The sequence below is a fragment of the Salvelinus fontinalis genome, chromosome 8, assembly GCF_029448725.1.
Source record: "Salvelinus fontinalis isolate EN_2023a chromosome 8, ASM2944872v1, whole genome shotgun sequence".
Lineage (NCBI taxonomy): Eukaryota > Metazoa > Chordata > Actinopteri > Salmoniformes > Salmonidae > Salvelinus > Salvelinus fontinalis.
Window position 1 is genome coordinate 23,325,752 of NC_074672.1, and position 9,450 is coordinate 23,335,201.

The 9,450-nt window shown below is 41.6% G+C and overlaps 1 long non-coding RNA gene across 2 annotated transcripts; it reads right to left on the bottom strand.

The window, feature by feature from the left end:
- Nucleotides 1-2,686: 2,686 nt before the first annotated feature.
- On the bottom strand, nt 2,687-6,386 carry LOC129860885 (uncharacterized). Of its 2 annotated transcripts, XR_008760475.1 has the most exons (4): nt 5,841-6,386; nt 5,542-5,600; nt 5,213-5,346; nt 2,687-4,238 (listed from the first exon to the last, which is right to left on the bottom strand). It is a non-coding gene; the product is annotated as an uncharacterized LOC129860885 (long non-coding RNA). The 2 variants fall into 2 exon arrangements; XR_008760474.1 differs by having other exon boundaries at nt 5,542-6,380.
- Between the last annotated feature and the right edge of the window lie 3,064 nt (nt 6,387-9,450).

The following is a 9,450-nucleotide window of genomic DNA, read 5'->3' on the forward strand; positions in this document are numbered from 1 at the left end:
CATTCGAAATGTAACGAGTACTTTTGGGTGTCAGGGAAAATGTATGGAGTAAAAAGTACATTATTTTATTTACAGTGGCTTGCAAAAGTATTCACCCCCTTGGTATTTTTCCTATTTTGTTGCCTTACAACCTGGAATTAAAATAGATTTTTTTTTTGGGGGGGGGGTATGTTGATTTACACAACATGCCTACCACTTTGAAGATGCAAAATATTTTTCATTGTGAAACAAACAAGAAATAAGACAAAAAAAAACTGAAAACTTGAGTGTGCATAACTATTCACCCCCCCCAAAGTCAATACTTTGTAGAGGCACCTTTTGCAGCAACTACACCTGCAAGTCTCTTGGGGTATGGCTCTATAAGCTGGGCACATCTAGCCACTTGGATTTTGCCCATTCTTCAAGGCAAAACTGCTCCAGCTCCTTCAAGTTGGATGGGTTCCGCTGGTGTACAGCAATCTTTAAGTCATACCACAGATTCTCAATTGGATTGGGGTCTGGACTTTGACTAGGCCATTCCAAGACTTTTAAACTGTTTCCCCTTAAACCGCTTGAGTGTTGCTTTAGCAGTATGCTTAGGGTCATTGTCCTGCTGGAAGGTGAACCTCCGTCCCAGTCTCAAATCCCTGGAAGACGTAAATAGCTTTCCCTCAAGAATTTCTCTGTATTTAGCGCCATCCATCATTCATTCAATTCTGACCAGTTTCCCTGTCCCTGTCGATGAAAAACACCCCCACAGCATGATGCTGCCTCCTCCACAGTGAAGCATTGCAATGGTAGGCTCGGGTGATGAGAGGTGTTGGGTTTGCCCCAGACATAGCGTTTTCCTTGATGGCCAAAAAACTAAATTTTAGTCTCATCTGACCAGAGTACCTTCTTTCATATGTTTGGGGAGTCTCCCACCCTTTGGAGTTCACTAAACGTATTTGTTTATTTTTTTTCTTTAAGCAATGGCTTTTTTTCTGGCCACTCTTCCGTAAAGTGTACGGCTTAAAGTGGTCCTATGGACAGATACTCCAATCTCAGCAATGGAGCTTTGCAACTCCTTCAGGGTTATCTTTGTTGCTTCTCTGATTAATGCCCTCCTTGCCTGGACAGTGAGTTTTGGTGGGTGGCCCTCTTTTGGCAGGTTTGTTGTGGTGCCATATCATTTCCATTCTTTAATAATGGATTTAATGGTGCTCAGTGGGATGTTCAACGTTTCAGATATTTTTTTATAACCCAACCCTGATCTGTACTTCTCCACAACTTTATCCCTGACCTGTCTTGGTCTTCATGGTCCCCCTTGCTTAGTGGTGTTGCAGACTCTGGGGCTTTTCAGAACAGGTTTATTTTTACTGAGATCATGTGACAGATCATGTGACACTTAGATTGCACACAGGTGGACTTTATTTAACTAATTATGTGACTTCTGAAGGTAATTGGTTGCACCAGATCTTATTTAGGGGCTTCATAGCAAAGGGGGTGAATACACGTGCACGCACCACTTTTTCTTTATAATTTTTGTAAACAAGACATTTGTTTTATTTCACTTCACCAGTTTGGTGTATTTTGTGTATGTCCATTACACAAAATCCAAAATCCATTTAAGTTACAGGTTGTAATGCAACAAAATAGGAAAAACGCCAAGGGGGTGAATACCTTTGCAAGGCACTGTAGGAATGTAGTGGAGTTAAAGCTGTCAAAAATATAAATAGTAAAGTACAGATACCCCAAAAAAACTACTTGAGTAGTACTTTTTACTTAAGTACTTTACACCACTGGTATCATTTCCCGAAAATACATTATTTAAGTGTTTGATACTTTGGCATTCATCAGTCATATAAAAGCATGCCTTTTTTACTTTGAAGAACTACTAAAATAGTGAATTTGTCAGACAGCATAGGCAGCAGCTCTATAGAGATGAGATGACTTGGAATGAAAAAATAAATTTATCAAATAAAACAAATTTCATGTGAATAAATGATGGTTAATAAGTGATAAGCAGTAATGGGCAGTCACTGCTTTTGTTTTATTTTGTTATAGCATTCAACGCACATAATGCATAGTGCATTTACTGTCTACAAAATTATCGAAATTGAAAACAGTGATTATTTTAATAATTGAACATAAATGACCTCAAAAATAACTAATTGTTCAGCACTATTCATTATGTAATCCAAAATTTTTACTGGATGTGTGCCCTCCAAGGACCGTTCATAGCTGCACCCCTGCCGAGTCATGCGAAATCCATAGATTAAGGCCCAATTTATTTATTTAAATTGACTGCTTTCCTTATAAAAACTTTGAAATTGTTGCATGATGCGTTTTGATTTTTGTTCAGTATACTTCTGGTGTACCAAACAAAACTCAATGACTCTGTCGGTGTGATTAAGGGAAGCTTGAAGCAGCAACTAAGCAAGTCACCTAGCTAGTCAACCTCGGTAGGTAGCTAGCTAAACGCTGCATCAACCTTTCGCTTGACTTTTCTCTTCAAAACAAAAGTGTCATTGAAGCGTCGTCCTCACAACTAACAAAATAAACACATCAAATTGCGAACAGAGTGGCGGTCCAGGCTAGTTGAGGTTAAAGTGGAAATAGCGCTCTCTGATGGTGGCAGAAAAACAGACCATGTGTTCTGGATATTTAAAAAATCATTCGTTTTTTGTGTTATCAAATGACTCGATAGAAGTTGTACTCCATTCCATTGTCATGTTACACCAAATCTGTTTATTTAAAAAGGCGCATCCAGATCACTATACTATTCATTACCACTTTGTTGAATCAGTCTGTCTATAGTTAATCTACAGGTACTTTACAACTGAGAGAATTAGTCGTTTTCAACGTTATTACGAACAATGCAATGATGTTCAAACAATGTTTTTTCAGCAACAGTAACTGAGTGATGCAAGTGCTTTATCATAGGAGTCCAACAGAGGGAGTATGTGTTGCTTGTGGCCACGGTCCCCAAAGGGGTGCCACAACTTCTGAGTCTTTATTCTCATCCATGCTTTCCCACTTTACTGCACATATTATTATGCATATATTTTTTTAAATAAATTATGTAAAATATAACATCTCATCTTGTACAATGAGTTCCAAATATTTGCGCAGCTTTGGCATCATTGCTTTATAGCATATTTTATATATATACAACAGGACACCAAAAATGCATAGTATTTAAAAAATACACTAAAAACAAGAGCAGAACTACAGCCCAATACAGTAATTTACAGATAAGTTTAGGTGGGATGCACACCCAGTACATAGCACTTATGCTAATCTCCATATAGCCCAAGCCCACTCATGTGGTTTTGGAATTGTGTGCTAAGCTGAAGCCCACCCCTCATTGTGAGGGACCTGCTGTTGGGTTGGCCCAGTCAGTCCCTGACGCTCTGAGGCTTGGTTAAGGAGGTTACTATGGTGAATAAGTCCCATCTGTAGAGTCTACAGAGGATATCTGAATGTCTAGCATCTATTTAAAGCTACAGAGCCCTGTACAGTTTTAATATAAATGTCTTCTGTGAATTCATAAGGGCAGACAAATTTAAAAGACTAATATAAAATATCTATATTTATTTGATGGTGGTTCTAAATCAGGGCTCTCCAACCCTGTTCCTGGAGAGCTACCACCCTGTAGGTTCACTCCAACCCTAACCTAGCACACCTGATTCTAATAATTAGCTGGTTGATAAACTGAACTAGGTTAGTTATGACTAGGGTAGGAGCATAAAGGGTAGTTCTCCAGAAACAGGGTTGGAGGCACCTTAATTGGGGATGACGGGCTCGTGGTAATGGCAAGAGTGGAACAATATCAAATACATCAAACACATAGTTTCAATGTGTTTGATACCATTCCATTTGCTCTGTCCTGGCCATTATTATGAGCCATTCTCCCCTCAGTATCCTCCAGTGTGTTCTACATGATCTTATGCTGAGCCACACTGTCTGCGTTTACTCAGACAGCCCAATTCTGATATTTTTTCACAACAGAGCTGATTGATCAAAAGACCCATTAGTGAAAAAATATCAGAATTGGGCTGCCTGTGTAAATGCAGCCATAGTCCTTTATCTGGCTTCGGTACACTGGCAATTGTGTTTGGCATGGTGCACTGGGGAAGCGGAGACTCTTTGTGCTATGGCGATGGGCTTGTCCTGTCTGCGGTGAATGGCCAGCTGGATAAGGCTCTGCCGAAAGTGGTGTAGGGCCACCAACTGTTTGGTCCTCTTGCAGAATATTTCCTGGTACTGCACATCTCCTGGAAAATACATGGTTGTGGTGTTAGCATTTTACACTTTGTGGAAGGGATGTAGGGCAACACGCCTTTGGTGGAAAAAGTATCAACCGAATGGGACCAGCTAGCGTATTGTTTAGGGAACATTGGGAGCTGCTTTTGAGAGGAAAGTGAATGGGCTGGGGCGGGCTCAAGGAAGTGTGAAAAGTCTTTGAAAGGCAGTCCTTACACAGTATGAATTGTTGTGTATGGGAGATTGAGGAGAAATGGTACCTCAATCACTCTCATACACAGTGGTGTAAAGTACTTAAGTAGTTTTTGGGGGTATCTGTACTTTACTATTTAGATTTGACAGCTTTTACTCCACTATATTTCTAAAGAAAGTAATGTACTTTTTACTCCAAAAATGTTCCCTCACACCCAAAAGTATTTTTTACATTTCGAATGCTTAGCAGAACAGGAAAATGGTCCAATTCACACACATCAAGAGAACATCCCTGGTCATCCCTACTGCCTCTGATCTGGCAGACTCAAACAAATGCTTCATTTGTAAATGTTGTCTGAGTGTTGGAGCGTGCCCCTGGCTAACCGTAAATAAAAATGGTGCCATCTGGTTTGCTTAATATAAGGAATTTGAAATTATTTATACTTTAACTTTTGATACTTAAGTGTATCTAAAACCAAAACACTTTTAGACTTTTACTCAGGTAGTATTGTACTGGGTGACTTTCACTTTTGAGTCATTTTCTATTAAGGTATATTTACCTTTACTCAAGTATGACAATTGGGTAATTTTTCCACCACTAACAATATATTAACTGTCTAAGCACAACATAAACCCCCTTCCTCATCTCAAAGTACTGTCTGTAAACATCCCCCAGCCCATTGACTTTGACAAATCATTATTGTCAATAGTAGCCCTTTGCATGGGAATTTTGTAAACATGTCTTTGTATTGTGTTTTCTGCAGAGAGAAGAATGAGGTGGTTGTGTCATTACTGTTGTAGTTTCAGTGTCCCTTGCTGGTTTCTGTCCCACAAGCTTGTTGTCCTCCATAACCGCAAGGTGTGTCCACTCCCTCATGCTTGTGTAGCCAAAATACCCCTGCTTTGGGGTATTTTAACAGCAGGACACTGTGGAATGAGTCCAGATAACCAGAGTTTTACAAAAAGAAAAAGGTAAAAAAAGAGGAGGGTTAGACTATGGTCTGGAAGGTACTCTGTGGTCCTCAGGCTACCTCTAACCACCTGTAACCCCATAACACAAACACTGCCCAATTCATGTTAATACCATACTTACTGTAAATTGAGCTATCTTAGCCAACTTACCTTCACCTTGTGCTGAGCCAGGGGTTGGAAGCGCATCATGGTGGGAGATTCTATACCACCTGCAACAAAATATAGAATACACAACTTAACCACCCCACCAATTGTATTGATCTCTATTAGACTGGCTAACTAAGCATACCTAACATGGACATTTCAATATTGTCAGTTTGCTGTTAGCTAACTAGCGTCACTAAATTGGCACCACGATTGTTAGCCAACTATAGACGTTTAATACACATCCAACACAAAGCGTGAGTTTGTTATTAAAAATAGAATTGTCGATATAGCTTAGTGTTTACCACACAAGGGTGAATGGGTCGCTACCAAATTAAAACACCAAATAAGAGTAACATTAGCTAGCATCAGAACGAACAAACAAACATGTTCACCCTGCTGAAGGTAACTTAGCTAGCTACCAGTCTAGCAGTGATTACCATGGCAGCCATAAGCGTAACGTTAATTGATTGACAGTGTATACCAAAAGATAACTTAGCGATATGATTTAACGTTAGCTGATGGCTTTCAGAGTTCAATAGGACTGTAACGTTAGCTAGCTAATTTACCCAGCTAGTCCAACTAAGCTAGCTAACGTTAGGTTACTTCTAATTGAGAATCTTCCATTTTGTTGTGAAGGAAAGTATATCGATGGTATCGCATCACTTCTCAGCTGTCGTCGAAATGCATCACCCATCAGTTCATCTCAAAGGACATGTGATAATGTACTCTGTGTTACTCAAAAATTATGTCCAAAATCGTGTGACGTAAAACATTACTTTTCTGTCCTAGCATTTATGACAGTGTAAGTTGTCGTTATATATTATTAATATATTAAGCATTAAGCAGTTAAATTAGACACTGAACTTTAACACTGTAAGAATCCTGGCTCTAGAGATTGGACAGTTTTTTTGTATAGAGATCTCAGAAATGAAGTGTAACTAATGAGATAAGATAAGGCGGGGCTTTACCTAGAAAAGACTTATAGATGACCTGGAGCCAGTGGGTTTGGCTACGGATATGTAGCGAGGGCCAGCCAACGAGAGCATACAGGTTGCAGTGGTGGGTAGTATATGGGGCTTTAGTGACAAAACAGATGGCACTGTGATAGACTACATCCAATATGCTGAGTAGAGTGTTGGAGGCTATTTTGTACATGACCGCCTAAGTCAAGGATCGGTAGGATAGTCAGTTTTACAAGGGTATGTTTGGCAGCGTGAGTGAAGGAGGTTTTGTTGCGAAATGGGAAGCTGATTCTAGATTTAATTTTGGATTGGAGATGCTTAATGTGAGTCTGGAAGGAGCGTTTACAGTCTAACCAGACACCTAGGTATTTGTAGTTGTCCACATATTCTAAGTCGGAACCGTCCAGAGTAGTGATGCTAGTCGGGAGTGCGGGTGCAGGCAGCGATCGGTTGAAGAGCATGCATTTAGTTTTACAAGCATTTAAGAGCAGTTGGAGGCCACGGAAGGAGTGTTGTATGGCATTGAAGCTCGTTTGGAGGTTTGTTAACACAGTGTCCTCAGAAGGGCCAGATGTATACAGAATGGTGTTGTCTGCGTAGAGGTGGATCAGAGAATCACCAGCAGCAAGAGCGACATCATTGATATATACAGAGAAAAGAGTCGGCCCGAGAATTGAACCCTGTGGCACCCCCATAGAGACTGCCAGAGGTCCGGATAACAGGCCCTCCGATTTGACACACTGAACTCTATCTGAGAAGTAATTGGTGAACCAGGCGAGGCAGTCATTTGAGAAACCAAGGTAATGTAGTCTGCCGATAAGAATGAGGTGATTGACAGAGTCGAAAGCCTTGGCCAGGTTGATGAAGACGGCAGCACAGTACTGTCTTTTATCGATGGCGGTTATGATATCGTTTAGGACCTTGAGCGTTTCTGAGGTGCACCCAGGACCAGCTCGGAAACCAGATTGCATAGCAGAGAAGGTATGGTGGGATTCTAAATGGTCTTTGATCTGTTTGTTAACTTGGCTTTCGAAGACTTTGGAAAGGCAGGGAAGGATGGATATAGGTCTGTAACAGTTTGGGTCTAGAGTGTCTCCCCCTTTGAAGTGGGGGATGACCGCGGCAGCTTTCCAATCTTTAGGGATCTCAGACGATACGAAAGAAAGGTTGAACAAGCTAGTAATAGGGGTTGCAACAATTGCAGCGGATAATTTTAGAAAGAGGGTCCAGATTTTGTAGCTCTTTCAGAACATCAGCTATCTGCATTTGGGTGAAGGAGAAGCGGGGGAGCTTGGGCAGGTTGCTGCGGGGGGTGCAGAGCTGTTGGCCGGGGTAGGGGTAGCCAGGTGGAAAGCATGGCCGGCCGTAGAAAAATTCTTATTGAAATCCGCAATTATCGTAGATTTATTGGTGGTGACAGTGTTTCCTAGCCTCAGTGCAGTGGGCAGCTGGGAGGAGGTGATCTTATTCTCCATGGACGTTACAGTGTCCCAAAACTTTTTGGAATTAGTGCTACAGGATGCAAATTTCTGTTTGAAAAAGCTAGTCTTTGCTTTCCTAACTGACTATGTAAATTGGTTCCTGACTTCCCTGAAAAGTTGCATATTCGATGCTAATGCAGTATGTTACAGGATGTTTTGTGCTGGTCAAGGGCAGTCAAGTCAGGAGTGTACCAGGGGCTATATCTGTTCTTAGTTCTACATTTTTTGAATGGGGCATGCTTATTTAAGATGGTGAGGAAATCACTTTTAAAGAACAACCAGGCATCCTCTACTGACGGGATGAGGTCAATATCCTTCCAGTATACCGGGCTAGGTCGATTAGAAAGGCCTGCTCGCTGAAGTATTTTAAGGAGCGTTTGACAGTGATGAGGGGTGGTCGTTTGACTGCGGACCCATTACGGACGCAGGCAATGAGGCAGTGATCGCTGAGATCCTGGTTGAAGACAGCAGAGGTGTATTTGGAGGGCAAGTTGGTTAGGATGATATCTATGAGGGTGCCCATGTTTACTGATTTAGGGTTGTACCTGGTAGGTTCCTTGATAATTTGTGTGAGATTGAGGGCATCTAGCTTAGATTGTAGGACAGCCGGGGTGTTAAGCATATTCCAGTTTAGGTCACCTAACAGTACTAACTCTGAAGATGGATGGCGGGCAATCAATTCACATATGGTGTCCAGGGCACAGCTGGGGGCTGAGAGGGGTCTATAACAAGCAGCAACAGTGAGAGACTTATTTCTGGAAAGGTGGATTTTTAAAAGTAGAACCTCAAACTGTTTGGGGATAGTAAGACCTGGATAGTAAGACAGAACTCTGCAGGCTAACTTCGCCCCCTTTGGCAGTTCTATCTTGACAGAAAAATTTCTGAATTTTTGGCGGCCTTCCTAAGCCAGGATTCAGACAAGGCTAGCACATCAGGGTTGGCGGAGTGTGCTAAAGCAGTGAATAAAACAAACTTAGGGAGGAGGCTTCTGATGTTAACATGCATGAAACCAAGGCTTTTACGGTTACAGAAGTCAACAAATGAGAGCGCCTGGGGAATAGGTGTAGGACTGGGGGCTACAGGGCCTGGGTTAACCTCTACATCACCAGAAGAACAGAGGAGGATAAGGGTACGGCTAAAGGCTATAAGAACTGGTCTTCTAGTGCGTTGGGAACAGAAAATAAAAGGAGCAGATTTCTGGGCATGGTAGAATAGATTCAGGGCATAATGTACAGACAAGGGTAGGATGTGGGTACAGTGGAGGTAAACCTAGGCATTGAGTGACGATGAGACAGGTTGCGTCTCTGGAGGCACCAGTTAAGCCAGGTGAGGTCTCCGCATGCGTGAGGGGTGGGACAAAAGAGCTATCTAAGGCATGTTGATCAGGACTGGGGGCTCTACAGTGAAATAAAACAATAATAACTAACTGAAACAGCAGTAGACAAGGCATATTGACATTAGAGATAGGC